Source organism: Cupressus sempervirens, chromosome 11 (assembly GCF_028749045.1).
Source record: "Cupressus sempervirens isolate cs-2001-9-10 chromosome 11, ASM2874904v1, whole genome shotgun sequence".
Lineage (NCBI taxonomy): Eukaryota > Viridiplantae > Streptophyta > Pinopsida > Cupressales > Cupressaceae > Cupressus > Cupressus sempervirens.
This window is the reverse complement of record NC_143128.1, coordinates 501715031-501733359: the sequence shown is the minus strand read 5'-3', so window position 1 is coordinate 501733359 and position 18329 is coordinate 501715031. Positions and strand designations below refer to the sequence as shown.

Below are 18329 nucleotides of genomic sequence, written 5' to 3'. Positions count from 1 at the left end.
TTGCTCATAAGAAATGGGAAGAGGAGCTCTGGTTTTAAATAAAACCTAAGTAGAATCAAAGGTAAATATTAAGTCAAAGACGAGTGAAGATTGAGTTTAAAACAAGATATTAAGTTGAACAATTGTTTTAAGAAGGTGGAAGTTGAGTTAGTCAACTCTTGAGTGATTTGAGGAGATAATAAAGATAAAATAGATTGATTTAATCTTGTGCCTAAGTTAATAGCTTTTCTCCTTTTATAACTTATTTAATTATCCGACTCATCATTTTAGCTCAACCTTTGATTTATTTTATATTTTTATCAAATTTGAAAATAATTCATTGGTTTTGTCAATTATTCCTTTTCTCAGTTTTGGATTTTGTATCAGTTAATTTATTTTTGTGTAAATGGGGTTATAATTTAACAAATGAGCTAGGAAATTAAATTAATTTAGAATTATTTAATTGCAAATTTGATGTTGATGTTTGAGACTTAATAAATTTTGATGATTTATGTAGTTTGACAAATTAATCAATTTTAATTATGAAATTTATGATAGAAATTTAATTTCCTTTTGGATTAGAGATTTTAAGGTTATGATCAATAATTGAGATTAGGGGTCCATGGTTTAGGAGAACAATTTTAGGTTATTACAATTGGATTATTATTTGACATTTAATTCTTTTCATTCACAAATTGATGCAAAAATAGAGGTGGTTAACAAAAGTTTAGGTAATTTATTTAGGAGTTTGATTGGAGGTAAGCCTTGTAATTGGGATTTAGTTTTGGTATGGCTAAAGTTTTCATATAACAATTTGATGAATAAAAACATAGGGAAGACATGATTTGAAGTAGTTACTTCTTTGAATTATAAGGGAGTTTAATAGTTAAGGGATATTAAGACTATTGACTAGTGAATCTACAAATAAAAACACAATATCGATAGAAATCCAAATTATCCACATACCACCACACACAATGTCTTGGTATAGGTCAATTGTTGAGATTTCTCCTTCAGAGGAATAATAGCAAAGAATTCAAGGAAACATGGCCAAATTTTAATCAAGAAGCTATAGAGGGAGGCTTTGTGGGGCCTTCATTCATTACCTTAGTAGACCCAATACCATGTCTCTATGAAGAGTTTGTGGTGCGCAGAACTCTTGTATAAACCCTACCATTAACAATAACCCCTAAGTCGAAGCCCACCGATAGGAATAGAGGAATTAGTAGTCTAATTCCACCAATAAGAACAAATAAACTTGAATGGTAACATCTACATCCTCCATGCCAAGCAAATATCTGTAAGTCACATATGAGGCCAGAAAAAGTCATTGGGGAACACAAAAGAGGAGACAATAGAGAAAACAACAGAGAATGAAAGACATCATTCAAAATAAATGTCATGTTTAATAAACGTAACAATTCATTTTCCTAATGGTATATTTCTTATTCTACATTACTTTGTTAAATTGTAACCATTTTTTACATTTAGCTTAATGATTATCATAAGAAGCATATGGATGCACTCTTCCTTATTTTTAGTTAAAAAAATAATCAAGCCCTGTAAACCCTGATTATGAAATATCATTTTTTCCCTTATTTCATTTACCCCACTTTCCCTTTGTGCTCATATTCCTCTTATTTTCCCACTCTCCATTCAAGAACTCATATTTCAACTAGTTAATATATTCAAATAACTTTTCTATCCACTTTTCCACTCTCATGTGTAAGTTTTAGGATATGAGAACTCATTTTAATGGTTTGCAGAGGTTACTCAAAATGGATATATGAAATGAGATAATACACAAGTCATTGACCTATGATGATGACTATCCTAAATTACCAACGAGAATTTTAGCGACTAATGTTCTAGTGGATGATATCTAAGGTAATCTCTTGAAACTTACATTTAATTTTCATGAAATATGTTGGGAATATGTATGATCAAATATTGTTAATTACTTCCACCAATATGAAATTTTTTATTTTTTTAAATCTCATGTAATTATAACCATTCATTTAAGGATGTCATCTAACATATAAATTCACCATTTGTAACAAAATATAGGATGCAAAGCCACAGTTCCTAAGTTTCCATAATGTAAGAAGGGATTAACTGAGAAAGTCAATGATTCTATGCTTAGATTTGAAAGTATGCTAAGAAACATGATATATTAACCACCAAAAATGAGATAAAAAAATTATTTATTGAAAGCTCCTCCCCGTCATTAAGGAAAAAAGTGACTTTAAGAATTGTAGATCATTTCTTAAAAAAATTGTGATAGTATATGTGACTATGAATTGCAATTGCTAGATATTAGTCTCCTACATTAAAGCATAAGTAGATTTTTCATCATCTCCATAAGTTTCAAATAATATCATATATCAAATGTGGGAGCTCACTGATGTTGGACTCCATTACAAGTATAAGCATATCGATGACATCAATATTATCTATGAATCTCATCTCAATATTTCATATTTGTAATAAAGTTTATTACCAAAATTCATTATATCTATATACCTCCCCCATGTAAATATATAAATCTTATAACATGAATTTGTCAGCTTACCTATTTTCAAGCCAATTGATATCTCTAGAGGTAACCTGCAACAATAAATGATAACTTACATTTTGGTGAATATCATTGGAAAATAAATCAAGTGTACTACTAGGTTCATAAAACTCAAACATAAAAATACAATAAATTATGAATAATGTGATTCAAGTAAAGGGTACTAACACGATTTAATCAAATCAATTGAACCCTCTATATAAAATTAAATATCTACATTGATTATTTTCAACATAACTAGTCTATACAAGTGGAACTTGATGACTAAGATCCCTCCCAATTCTAAGTATATAGTTATAATTTCTTGATATTAAAACAAGAAACTTAAATATACAAAGTACATACTTTTAATGTCATTAGTCGAAGTATTAAATATACAAGTACCAAGGACAAATATACATGCAATTATGCAATGTTGGACCATAATGGCATGGCAAGATTATTCATCATATGATTAGTGAATATTACAAACTAAACAAGAACATGTCAAGAGCAATTATATGATGGATGTTGGAAGACATTCTTGTTAGGAAATTTTGTCAGCTATGTTTGGCAATAATGTTTTGTCATTTGGTTTAAAGTAACATTTTGAAACTTATCATTGCTAGATAGGCTCCTGCTCCCACTCCTGATTCTATCTTTGACGGCAATGCCCTTGCTAGTTTTGAACCTGCATTTTCTCCCTCCCACTCTCTAGCGGTCAATGGGGCAAGGGTTCATCCTCTAGCCAGGGTAGTGGGTGGCCCCTCTATAGTGGTTAGGGGTGTAGCTTCTACTCCTATGGCTCCTACTAAGGAGTCTCACCATTCCCCTGATGCTCTACCTCGAGGTGTTGTGGGTAGCTTTGCCATCTCTTATGCTGATGTGGTTGCCTATGAGGCTAGTATTGGAGGTCACGCTATGTGTTTGGGGCTTCGAGCTACTTGCCTATTGCTGTAAGTAACCCGATTCTGATTCATCTTAGTCTAATATTGTTGATGAGATTTCCACATATGTGGAGGACTTCTTTTCTATAGCTACTATTTTTCGTTTTAGGGGATTTTGACCCTCTCTATCGGATTTGCATGCTTAGATATCCAAATATTAGAAACCTATCATTTCGGATTTAGTTCAGATTTACCCTCTGGCAAGGGGTTTCTTTATTGTGAAATTTTCTACTACTAAAGATAGAAAAGCCATCTTGTGTTGTGGTTTCTCTTGGGAGGAGAGGTACCCCTAAATGGTTAAACCTTAGTATATGAATTCTGACCCATTGATTGAATCCTTTAATAAGATTCCTCTTTGAGTCAGGTTGTTGAATCTTCCCCTTCACTTATGGTTAGATTCAATCCTGGAGGCTATGGGGGAGGTTCTTGTGGACTTCTTGCTAGTTGATACCGCATCCTCTAATGTGTATCAAATGATGTATGCTCGCATTCTTGCGGAGATTGACATCTCCAAGGGGCTCCCTGAAATGATTAAGTTGGCCTCTCCAAATGGCTTGTGGATTCAACTTCTTGATTATGAGCATATTCCCTTTAGATGCAAGAAATTCCATAAGACCAACCATCTCACTGTGTGATGCTCCTCTGAAAAGGTTCAATTGAAGAAATCTCCTTCTTGGTGGTTGGGGGTTTTAAATGATCACTACATAGTTTAGAAAGTTTCCAATGTTGGGGATGGGTTGGTTAGCTCTTCTTAGGATTCTTTGGTGGCAGATTGTGTTGCTAATGGTTCTGATGTTGTCCCTACAACGATGACCAAAAATGTTGCAATAGTCCCTCCTTTGGATGCTATAGCTATTGATTTGAATGTTTCCCCTCTTGTGGCTCTATCTTAGGACAGTGCTACAGTCCTTTCTACTACTGTGGTCTAGAATTCTTGTGGTGGTGTTGTTTCTTCTCCTATTGTGAGGATGTTGGGGGTTGGTTGCAGTGCTAACGACCTTGCATGGTAGAAGGTTGTTGGGAAGGTGGAGGATGGATGGACAATACTAAAAGGAAAAAAGTCAAGCCCTCCAATCCATCATTTGATATATCTTTATGATCTCAAAAGACGATACCAAAATGTAAATCTTAAGGCTTGGTCTTCATAACTTGCTACTCACCTATTCTTTTTGAGGTTATCCCTTTTTGTTTGGTTGTCTTGGCCTTTTTGGTCTATTGTTTATTTGTAGTTCGACATGGTTCAAGACTTAATGTCTATTTCTTTTGTAACCATGGGGTCTTAGACACCCGTTCAAAACCTATTTTGGTGGTAGAAGTGTACTGTGTTATCTGTGAGGTCACCTATTTTTGGTTGGTGACCTATTTCACCCTTGGCCTGTTCTATCTTTTGTTTACGCTCCATTGAAAATATTTTGATATGTAAAGGGTTTCAAGCACCCTTCAAAACCTATTTTCCTTAATCAAAAAAACATATGTGATGGAGGACCATCTTAGGTTTGCAACAATCTTACATCAACCAAATTTTTTTTACTATTTTGTTAGTTTTCCATTTTGTTGATCATTTTTGTGGTCCTTTTATTCTTCAAGTCGACACTTGCGATGTTTAGAGTATGATCTAGGCCTAGTTAGATTATTTGGGTCCTTGTTACTCAGGTTGTGATTTGTTCTGTCTTGAGTAGTGCATTCTTATGAGTTTATCATAACCACTAGTGGATTTTGACTTTGCGATGGAAATCTACAATCATGGATTTTTGGTGGCACATTCATATATGTTATTAGGTCATGTGAGGAACTAAATATAGGGATGCAAGCTTTCAAATAATTTATGTAACATGTTCCTTATTATTTGGGATTAGACTTATTTTTTGTAATATGTTTCTTGTTCTTGGAGAATATTTTAGATCTTGAGGCCAACCTATGTGTTATATCTCCTATGTATTATAATTTAATGTATCTTTTGATGAAATTATCTCTTAGTAACAAGACATTAGACATTTCAATTTAATCTAAGGTCTCAGGAAAAATATTGTAAGAAAACATGCATGTATGAGTCTGGCATATGAAAAGGGTCTATTGTTGAACCTTTGTACATCTGATTTTTTGTGAATGATCAGTGATCTCACTTGGTACTCTCCAAATACCCTTTTTTTTAATTGTTTTTACTCTTGTTGCACAATTGAGCTAATCTCTTTGAGGTCTCTCCAACCAGGGACTACATCAAGTGGTATCAAAGACAAGGTTGTGTTCCTTGTGAACTTGTGTTGTGGATCCTAAGTTGTCAAGCCATAACTTAGTTTGGTTGGAAGGTACTAGAGTTTAGATCTAACCTACAATTGAAAAGGTGGTTGGAAGGTATTAGAGTTTAGATCTAACCTACAATTGAAAAGGGTCTCAAGGATGGTTCACAAAAAGGAAAAGATGAATCCAATAATGATGGATATGTTGAGGATAGTTTTGGCTAGACTCGAAGCAATAGAAACTTCCTAAAGAAGGAATTCCTATTGAAGATGTGAATGATAAAGAAGCCAAGGAAGTTGTTCTAGGAAATTTTGAACTTGTAACTTGAACAAGGCAATGAAATATTTCTAAGAGGGCTCACTAGAGTTAATCAAATACCACATTTCAACTTATGGATTATGATGGTAAACAAAATTTAGATGAATTGCTTGATTGGATCATTAAGATTGAAAAGTATTTCAAGTATGAAAGTACAAATGTAGATATGGGGAAAATTGTTAGTACCAAGTCGAAAGGACATGCATCATTATGGTGGGAACACTTTCAAACAAATAGACAAAGGAGAAGAGAAGAAAATATCAAATATTGGGATAAGATGGTTAATAAGTTGAAGGGTAAATTATTGCCTTTTTATTATCAAGTTAGTTTGTTAAGGAAGATGCAAAATTAAAGAAAAAAATAGTCTTTTGTGAAGGAATATCCTAAAGAATTTTATAGGTTGGATATTAGATTTGGATGTATTGATAATATGATTGAAACAATTGCAAGGAATCTTAAAGATTTGAGGATATCTATTTAGGATGAGATTATTTTGGTATAGATTGAATGTATTGGGGAAGCTTATCAATTTTCCCTAAAGGCTAAGGAGAAATTTAACAAAAGACAAGAACATAGACAAAGAGGAACAGTTGGCAGAACTTAGGGATGTCGGACATTTACTACAAGCAGAAGATACTATTGAGATCAAAACAAAGGTAAGTCAAATGGAAAGGAGAATTTGTACTAGGGAAGATGAGATAGCTAACCCATATGTAATAGTTATAAAAGAAAATATAGGGCTTTATTCAAGGCACTTGTTTGAAATGTGGAGAAGAGGAATATGAAGTATTTAAATGCACTCATGGAAATTCAAGCAAGAATGCTAGCAGTAGTAATATAAATGCATTTTTTGTTATGTCCCCACATTTTAATGTAAATTAATTAATTAAATGGTCCCAGAGTTTAAAATAATATAATAAAAGGACCTTTGATTAATTAATAAACACAAGACCCAAAATAATAAAGTGTGTGTGTGTGTGTGTGTGTGTGTGTGTGTATATATATATATATATATTGTTGGTATGTTGTAAATTTCCAAATGCTTCCTAGAGGGCTTTATATCGAGATAGATGGATATTGTAATGATCATAGACTATATTTGTTTTCTCTTTACATTTCTAGAGGCTAAAGGTTGAAGGTAGTTTGTATAGAGTTTCAGAGGTGGAAGATCCTTCATACTTTTCCTATTGTAGTTCCAGTGGTTTAGTGCCACCCTATTCTATTGCTGGAGGTATCACTTAAACGTATCACTATATGTGTCAGATTTGTTGATAGTTTTCATTTGGTGTCTACTTGTATCTCCTTGGATCTTATCTAACACATATATGTTATTAAAGTACTTTCATTATTTGAAGCTTAATGAAATTGAGTTGATGTCTTCGGTGATAACCAATTATGGCATCTATGTGATTTGGATCTCTATTATTATCTAAATTTGTGTGTACTCTCCATCATCTATCTAGGTGTATATACAGAATTCACACTCACTCTGGCATACCAAGAAACTTCCATACGAACTTCCATACGAATGCTCAAAGTCTCCATTGTATGTCATTATTACCTGTATGGTCTTTCTCATGTCTCCACCATATGACACCCAACCCCTTAGTGTACGCCTCTTCCTACCTATTCATCTTACATTGTATGGCTCTCCACATTTTGTCATACCGTAAAATCTTCTTGTTTGTACACCTTTATTAGCCTACACCAAATGACTCCCTATGATATGTCATTCAATCACAAAAATGGTAATCTTGATTTCGTATGTCAAGATTCCTCCTTCCCACACTGTATGGACTGGATCAACTTGCACTCCACAATGATCATCTTTCACCTCGGCTTGCACGACACAGTAGTCTTTGATAGTCAAGCAATTGGAATATTACAATGGTAATAGAGCTGGTGATCTTGCTAGATTGTCGAGCATTGAGTTTGAATCATGGCATCAAGCCATGGTTTGGTTTATGCACTGAGAGAGATAAGAAAAATTCAAGAAAGGATCCATGATAAGGCAAAAGAAACACATAGTTTCTTGACACATACAAAATCTTCCTTAACAACATTCATCTCCAAAGTGGGGGAAAAAGGAAAGGCAAACTATTACTTTGACTTAGTCACTAAAGAAAGTCATGAAAGATTGGGTTATTGGTGGTTGGACGGACATTTCTCTTGGAGATTATATAGACTTGAGAATGAAGTGTCCTTTATTTTAGGATAATAAACTCTATAACAATGTTTTGAAGTGAGAGATTGATAAGTGTCTCCTGGGCGAAGTCATACATAAATAAGAGGATATGGACAAGAATAATACTCTAATTGCCCCTTCAGATGGAGAATTAAAAATATCTCAAGACAATCATAAGATTGAAGAAATCATGGATGATTCAAATAAGATTAATGATGGAGAAACTGTCAAGATTAGGAAACAAAAAGAAATAGAAGATCTGAAACAAGATGACAACCAAGCCAATGTTGAAGTGGACCCTTATATTATTATTAAGGAGAGAAAGGCTACAAGTCTTCTGAAGCATATGGGTGAAAAGATCTGGAGTCACATCAATGGAATCATGAACCTAGAGGTGGATGTATTGTTAACAATCAATAGTAGGAACAATTGCTACTATTATTTGATCCTCCTCTAGTGGTGATCATGAAGGATTATATTGATTGATTTCAAGATCGACATCTTTGGGATCTTGAAGACTATGGACACAACAATGTTTATCTCAGAGTGGTGCAACAAAAAAAATTCCACAACATAATGCAATGCAGGTTTGATGCCACTTCACTCATTCCACCAGAGCGACTGGTTTGGGACCTTGGAGTTGATGGCATTTTTGTTCAATTGTGGATTGCTTGACGGCAAGAAATTTTTGGGTGCCAAGGATTTTTAATGTCCCAAAATTTTAATGTAAATTAATTAATTAATTGCTCCCAAGGTTTAAAATAATATAACAAAAAGACCTTTAATTAATTAATAAACATGACATCCAAACTAATAAAGTAAAATAAAAATAATTTTTTTAGTCTATTCTAAATTTCTAGATGCTTTTTGGAAGCCTTTATAAGGAGATGGATGGGCATTGTAATGATCATGGATTGAATTTGATTTCTCTTTTCATTTTGGAGGATGAATGTTGAAGATAGTTCGTACATTGTTTCGGAGGTGGAAGAGCCTCCCTACTCTTCCTATTGCAATGTTAGTGGTTTAGTGCCACCACATTCTATCAATGGAGGTATTGCTTGGATATCTCATTTTATGTGCTAGATTTGCTAAGTGTTTGCTTGTATATCCTCAGATCTTGTCTAATGTCTATATGTAATTGAAGCACTTTTGTTATTTGAAGTTTAACGCAATTGAGTTTTTGTCTTTTCTAATAATCAATTATGTCATTATGTAATATGGAGCTCCATTATTATCTGGATTTGTGTGTACTCCCATTCATTTATTTGGGTGTACATATAGATAATTTTGCACTCCCTCCAACATACTAAACACCTTTTGTATGAGTGCCCACACTCTACATTGTATGTCCTTACCCACATAGTCTTTATGCCCCTTCATGTCCATTCATCTTACACTATAAAACACTCTACAATATGCCATACCATATGACCTTGTTGTTTATACAACCTTTTTAGCCTATACCAAATGGTTCCCTATGACATGTCATACAATCACACAAATGATAATATTGACGTCATATGTCAAGACTCCCCCTACCCACATAGTATGGACTTGATCAATTTTCACAACACAGTGCTTATCTTTAACCTCAACTTGTACCTCACAATACTCTTTGATAGGTAAACAGTTGTAATATTACATTTATGGAGAAAGAATTGCCTGAATCTTTCAATGAACCAAAAGATGGAGCAGCCCTAATGGTTAGGAGAGCATTGTGCAATGAAGAACCTAATTAAACTATTACAAAGGAAAATTTTGTTCAAAACCAAATGCAAAGTTGGAGGAAGGTGTGAGAAATTCATCATTGATAGTGGAAGTTCATATAATCTAGCATCATAAGGATTGTAGATGATCATAAGGTACTAGTAAGTGAACAATGTGTTGTGAAATTTAAAATTGGATTGTAAAATGATGTTCTTTGTGATAAAATGTCAATCGATTTTTGTCACATCTTGTTGTGTAGACCTTGAAAATATGATTGAGACACTATACATGATGGTAGATTGAATAGATATACCATAGTAGTGAATGGGATGAAGCAAGTTGTATTATTTCCTTTGATTTGAGATAATAAGAATGAAAATTGCACCACAATGAGGATTTATTTGGTTAAATAAAGGAAATTCTTGGATGGTTTAGAGAAGGAAACTATGTGTTATGCATTGATTCTAAAGAACACTGATTTTGGTATGACATATGAACATCCTAAGGAGATAACAAAGTTATTGATAAAAAATGGAAGACACCATCTTAGATAATGTACCATATAGATTATTGTCTATTACAAGTATCAGTTATTGTATGGACCTAGTTCCAAAAGAAAGTTTATGGAATAAAGCACCCCAACAAATGACACTCATAGAAAATATAGAATTCAATAGACAAGTGAATGATTTATTTAGAAAAGATTTGATTAGATAAAACTTGATTCCTTGCGCAACACCTGCAATATTGGCACCTAAGAAGAATGGAGAATGGTGAATGTGTACTAATTCAAGATCTATCAACATGATCACAATAACGTATAATTTTCCAATACCTAGAATGTATGACACAATGGGTTTTTTTAGTGGAGAAAGTTATTTTACCAATATTGACGTGAAAAATGGTTATCATCAAATCAAAATTAGAGAAGGCGATGAACAAAAATGCATTAAAAAAATTAAGCATTTGTATAAGTGGTTGGTTATGGCTTTTGGTTTAACTAACGCTCCTAGTTTCTTCATGAGATTAAGGAATCAAATATTGAAGAAACTCTTGGGTAACTTTATTATTGTGTACTTGGATGATATCCTAATTTTCAATAAGAGTAAAGAAGACCATTTTTGGCGTCTGAGACAGGTATTCTAAAGACTAAAGGAAGAGAAGTTGTTGATCAATTTAATAAACATCATTTTTTGAAGGAAAAAATAGTGTATCTAGATTTGTAATTTCAGCTGAAGGTTTGAAGAAGGATCTTGAAAAAGTTAATGTAATTTTGGAATGGCCTATACTAAAGATTGTCCATAGATTGTCTAGTTTTTTTACCAAAATTTTATTGAAAATTTTAGTTCAATTTGTAACACTGCGATAGAGAATATGAAAGGTGATCAAAAGAATTTTAGATGGATGTGCATGGAGTTTACCAAAGTTTTGAATAATTGATGAAGAGAGTTTCTAAAAACTAGTCTTGGCCTTACCAAATTTCAATAAGGTATTTCTAGTGGATTGTGATGCAAGTGGGAATGTTATTGGAGCTATGTTAATTGATGAATGTAGACCTATTTCATTTTACAAGGAAAAGTTGAATGATGATAGGATGAAATATTTTGATTTATGATCAAGAGTTCTACGTAATAGTTCAAGCTTTGAAGAAGTGGAGAGATTACTTGTTGCCAAGGAATTTTTATTATATATTGATCACAAAACATTGTAATATTTGATTAGTCAAGGGAAATTGAATCAAAGACACATAAGATGGGCTAAGTTCTTAAAGAGTTATACTTTTGTGTTGAAACACCAAAGTGGAAAATTAAATAAAGTAGTTGATGCATTGAGTAGAAGGAAAAATTTGCTACAAGAAATGAGGATAAAAGTGCTTGAGTTTCATGGATTGAAGATCTTGCATGAGAAAAATCCAAATTTTATAGATCCATGGAAGGATTGTAAGAAACTTATAGTAGTTGAACTAAGCAAATGGTAAGATTTTTTATTCAGGATGATATGTTCAAAGGAATTCATTTATGCATACCTCAAGAGTGAATAAGGGATAATTTGATTTAGATTAGTGGACGACTTGTCAGACACTTTGGTATTGACAATATAGTAAGTTTGATAAGTGAAAGATATTATCGACCACACACATATAAGGATATCAAAAAATTTCTTCAAAGTTGAAATTTTTTTGTTCTAAAGATAGTAGTCAGGATATAGGATTGTATACACCATTGTCTATACCTAGTGGAATTTGGGAGGATATTAGCATGGATTTTTTTTTGGGATTACCAAAGACACAAGGAGGTTATGATTCTATAATTGCAACGGGGGATAGATTCTCTAAAATGTTACATTTCATTCCTCGTAAGAAGACATATGATGTAATACATGTAGAAAACTTATTCTTTAAGGAAATTGCAAGGTTGCATGGATTACCAAATAGTGTAGTTTCAAACAAGGATAGAAAGTTTGTAGGTTTTTTTTGAAGGACATTTTGTAGGAATCCAGTATGTGTGAAATTTGATCATGCAAGATGCAACCACAAACACTCAATAAATCCTTAAATGCATGGTTAGGTCAATAAAAAAGGAGGAAAAAAAAGCATAAAAACACCACAAAAAATTGATATATTCCTTCATATTCAATGTGATTATGGTGCTCTCTGAATTTCAAGCCTTCACTGACTTTAGAAAAATACTAAATGAAGGATTCCTATACGAAGATGCAATACTAATCTTCTTCTTTGTTGGATATTTGTGATGCAAATAGGATAATAATTTAATCTATATGCAATGATAAAAAAAAAATGAAATTTGAGCTATTTTAATTAAGGAAATGTGGTTTATAAGCTAAACATGATATGCAAATAATAACTAAATTGCAATACATAAAGCTCTCATTTTTATACAAAATACCTCTAGAGAAAATTCAACATGATAACACTACTCTTGAATTGCAAATGAGAAATGAGGAGAGGAGCTATGATTTTATATAAAACCATGGTAGAATCAACGATCAAATTTAATTCAAAGATTAGCAAAATTTGAGTTTAAAACATGCATATTGAGTTGATTAATTATTTTAAGGAGGTGGAAGCTGAGCTAATCCACACTTGCGTGGTTTGAGGAGATAATAAAGATAAAATAGATTGATTTAATCTTCATTGCAAAGTTTTTAAAAAATCTCCTTTTTATTTATTTATTAAATTATGCAACTCAACTTTTTAGCTCAAGATTTAATTTATTTCTTGTTTTTATCAATTTTGAAGATATTATTTTTGTCAATTTTTCCTTTTCCCAATTTTGGATTTTTTAATTCAAAATAATTCTTTTTAATGTGTAAATGGAAAATGGGTTCAATTGAATTAATGTGATAGGACATTTCATTTAAATTAATTGATTTGGATTGACTTATTTTCCAATTTGATGTCAAGGTGTTTAGGAATTAATTGATTTTAGTGATTTATGTAGCTTGATGAATTATGCAATTTCAATGATCATATCAAATTAATTATACAAATTTAATTTCCTTTTAGGTTAGGACTTTTATGGTTATGATCAATGATTGAGATTAGGGGTCCATGTAGGAGACCAATTTTAGGTGATTACAATTGGATGTTGATTTAACATTTGGTTCTACATTTCATACAAAAACTAACAAAAATATAAAGATGGTGAATAGAAGTTTAGGTAATTTGTTGAGGAGTTTGATTGGAGATAAGCTTGGTTATTGGGATTCAGTTTTTGCACAAAGAAAGTCTGCATATAACAATTCGTTGAATAACATAGGGAAGACGCCATTTAAAGTAATTACTTCTTTGAGTTATAAGGGAATTTCAAAGTTAATGGATCAAAAAGATGATAAGAGAAATGTTGAAGCAGAGGAATTTTTTATTTGCATGAAGAGGCTAAGCATCATTTGAATGATATGAATCAAAATTATAAGGAAAATGCAGATAGAAGTAAGAGACCTAATGATTTCTTAGTAGGAGATGAAGTTATTGTTCTTTTGAGGAAAGGAAGAGTTCCAATTAGGGCATAACAAATTGCAGATGAGGAAGTATGGAACTTGTAAGATTCTAAAGAGACTTGATTCTAGAAATGCTTATGAATTTGAGTTACTTGAGGTTATGGATGTTTCACCTATATCCAAATTTGTAGATTTGTATGAGTATCATAAGGCTAAAGGAAGTTTAGATGATGAAGCGAAGGTGAAGCAATAGTACCCTTAGAAATAGTTCCACAATACAAAGAGGATATTGAAGAGTAGAGTTCGAAGGAGTACAAGACATAAAGAATATAAAGAGTATTTAATCAAGTAGAAGGATAGACCAATTGAAGATTCTTCTTGGATTTCTCAAGCTGAGTTGGATCATCTAGATTCTTCTTACACATGAAAATAAGAGACTCAATTTATTATCAAACCAAGGTGTGAGATGTAATTGCATCTTGGATTTGGAACAAACTTGTATTAACCAAAATTATTCTCTTTACAATTTTTCCATCTTTCTACTTCATTGATTGTCTCATAGGTCCTTGCTTTGTTCTAGTCAACACTTAAAATGTTTAGAGTAATGATCCATAAACCTAGTATAGTTCCTATTCTTCGATTCACAACTCAGTTTGGGTCCTTGTTACTTGATTTTTGATTAGTTCTCTCTTGAGTACTTATGTTCTTGTTAGTTTTACATGAATGTTGGTGGATTCCCATCTTGCAATGGATATCTATGATTGTGGACCTTTACTGGTGATGCAGGAGCATCTAGAGGTATAAGGGCAATTCTGTGTCAACCAAAAAAATGTACTTAGACTTAGTTTCTATTTCATGTGTTTTCATTTTTGGATACCCATTTGGGTCAAATAAAAGTTCCAACTCTCACAATTCCACTATCAGTGTTCTAGGATGGAGTATTTGAACACCTTGGGATACGTGTAAATGCCAAAAAAAAGGAGTATGTAATTGAGCCATCATTTTGGTGAACTAGAAGGTGTAAATTGGCCAGATAAATGTAATTGTAATTTAGAGCATTCTAGAAAAAGAATCAGGTCAAAAGGCCCCACGGTTTGAAAGTTATTGCAGTTTTTCAATTTTTGGAGACCTCCTAAGAGTGCTTCAAAGTTAGGTTAGGGCATTAAATGACCTCAAAAAAGGCCAAAAAATGGGGGACGAGCCAAGCTCATCCATAGGGCTATAGAGCACTTCGAGAGCTTTTCAAAAATGTAAACAGTTCGTCAATCGAAGCTACGGTTCAAAAGTTATGCCTCCCGAAAGTTCGGTTACCGTTTCTAGATTCTTCAAGATTCGCATCGACTTCTAACGCAGCTTTTGGAACCTTCTATTTGGTCGGTGGATGCCAACTAGCACTTTCTAGAATGTACTCCTAATCCTTAAACCTTAGGGGTCTATTTAAGAACATTTATGGCATTGTAAAAGGCAATTCAGAGTGGAGTTTGAGAGGAGGTACTTGAGGAGAAATTATCTCTAGATTTATACTATTCTAAGCCCATAGGGCATTTTTTGAAGTCTATTTTCTCTGTACTAAATGTATTAGCTATTTACAAAGTTAATAAAATTTTCCATTTCCTGTTGTGTCCATTCTGTACTTGGGTTGTGTCCCCATCAACTGGTGCATTCAACTATTTTCTTGGATCACGTGAGGACCTAAATTTGAGACTACAACTTTTCAAATGGTTTCTATAACTTGTTCTTTATGATTTGGCACTAGACCTATTTACTTTTATGTGAGGAATATTTTCAATATTTAAAAATGCTTCAAGAAACTTGAATGTTTGTAAAGAAGTCTATGGAATTCGAACTATCCATAATAGGATCATCCATATGACTGTCAAAAAGATAAAATTTCATAAATAGTCATAGAATTATGAAATTGCATACAAAAATTTAAATCTATAAAGGAAATTCATTAAGGGGTGAATTTTTCAGGACACAACTATAGGTGAAGCCTTGTGCTAAGAATCATAAATATTTTAAGAAAATTATTGTGGTGTCTTAATCTCTATTCTAGAATAAAAACATTTTTAGCTCTTCTATTACTCTAGAGTAGAAAGTAATCAAACAAATTTTATTATCAATATCATGCAAAACCTAGAATAGTTTTCCAAACTTTCCATTATTAATATTTTTATCCCAACCACTCATATCACAAATTTTATTTCATTTCTACCTCTTCTATAAACACACACAAGCACAAAGATATATAGATGAATACACATACATATGTCTTTGCACATATATGTATATGTGTCAATACATATATACATACACACATTTACATAATCATAGGTAAAACCTTTTTGAGAGAAAAAGACAACATACATAGAATGTTTGAACGTGTGTATGTCTATAGATATGCATATGTATACATGCAAGCATACACACCCATAATATAGTCCCATCTACCCCAAGAATAGGTGGTATCTTAAACATTATACTTGTGTATAAGGATGGGTAGGGATGTTATGTTTAATTATGAGATAACATAAATCTTCCTTCCTACTTAAGTAGGCTAAAGGTTTGAATTATAATGGTGGGGGGAAATTCTACTATGAGGACTTTGAATGAGGCAATGTTTAGTTAATTAGGTTTAATAATGAAAACATTCCTAGACAAATTACTTTCAATACAACTATACAATAATGTACATGAGAATTTTGCCTCATACAACTTATTGTTTAATTCTTCTAAATGGGATATGCAAGGTACATGTGGATATATATGCATGCATGAATATATATGTATGTATGTGCATGCACATTATTATAAAAATGAGTAAAAAATATCAAATCCACAATGAATATATAATTGTAGGGATGGGTGTAGCATTATTTGAAGAAAGTTGTCTTGGCATATTAATCTGTATTTTAATATTGAAACATTGTTTAGTTTGTATTCATTGAGAATTAGCTACCCAAACGAATTTGAAAAATAACATCATGTAAAATTTGTTACAAGTGTGGTGGTTGTTACACCAGACAATAAATCTATCAATGACTATACAAGTACTAGGACTATAGAATCTAGAGGAGATAGTTGATCCATGTCATAAACTTAAGTGTTGTGTTGCACAACAGAAAAAAGGCCAAAGTCACACGCTTTGCAACAGTCCCCTCGCCCTAGCACAAGGGAGGGGTTTGAACCCATGAACAATGTATGATACCACTTATTATAAGTGTGGTTGTCGTTGCACAAAAAGATCAGCATGACAGTGATTGATACAACCACTACTCATATAAAACCACATGAGACAATTAAGCCATGCCCTAAACCTAAGTGTTACGCTGCACAACATAAGGAGATCAACAACACACACTTCACAAGATAATCTAGATAAATTGTCCATCATTTCTATGTCATTTTATTTATTTATCTCAACCACTCATGCCTTGACTTTTATTTCAATCTTGTATAAACACGCACTATTTATGTAAATGTTTGTGTGTATATGTAGGACACAAACACTAGGTGTATCCTCATGCCAAAATTCATAAATTTTTAAATAAAATGTCATGAGAAAGATACTATTAACATTAATTATAATATTGAAATATTATTTTTGTCTTCTTTCTATTAGAAAAGTAATTGCTAAAATATTGGATGGCTCGTTTACAAGGAGAAAATTATTTTTATAGAGTTTACAAAAGAGTTGTTTCTAAAAAGAAACATTCAAATAATATAATGAATTTATTATACAAGATATGTACAATATCTAGAAGTGACCATTAAAGTAGAAATAAATTGACTTAGAATATCTTATATTAATACCCTCCCTTAATGATCAACTTATCAATAACACAAAGTGGCCCCCTAAATTTGACAAACTAGTGGGGACTACATGAGAATATCAGGCGTAGTCTAGTCAGTTGTAGGAACACAATTCAAATTCATTGATCCATCTTCAATTGACTAATGGATTGAATAATAATGAATATCAATATGTTTAGTGCATTTATAAAAGACTAGATTGTTGGAAAGTTTAAGGCCCTGTTGCTTGCCGCAAAAGGGGTGTGAAGGATCTACCTAAGACATATAGATGTCATACAGCACCCTACAAACCCAAAGTGCCTCAAAATTTGCCTTGACTATTGCCCAATATTCATCATTTATTGAGGAAAGAGATGCACCATGTTGCTTCTTCCTGGTCCAAGCGATAGCACTTATGCCCAAATTGAAGACATGCCTCAAAGTAGATGTTTTGTCATAAATAAAGGCTCCCTAGATTGAGGGTGTGTAATCGATGAGTTGAGAATCTTTGGTTCATCCATGTAGAGGATACCACTATCAAGAGTTCCCCTGAAATAGTGGAGGATTCACTTCATTGCAACTCAATGATCTAAAGTAAGATCTAGCATGTGTTGAGATATGTAGCTTAGTGTAAAGATAAGATAAACTC

At 32.5% G+C, this 18329-nt stretch overlaps 1 protein-coding gene across 4 annotated transcripts in view; it reads right to left on the bottom strand.

The window, feature by feature from the left end:
• Positions 1-898: 898 nt before the first annotated feature.
• The window catches only part of LOC149530562 (floral homeotic protein APETALA 2-like), an 87177-nt gene continuing 69746 nt past the window's right edge, over positions 899-18329 (bottom strand). For 2 of the 4 annotated variants that reach the window (XR_016358433.1, XM_089808598.1), the window contains exons 10-11: positions 2552-2586; positions 899-1277 (exon numbers count right to left, since the gene is read on the bottom strand). The gene's annotated coding sequence lies outside the window, so the exon portion shown is untranslated. Of the gene's footprint in view, positions 1278-2241; positions 2587-18329 lie in introns of those variants that run through there. The other 2 variants (XR_016358432.1, XM_089808597.1) reach the window with 1 other exon arrangement.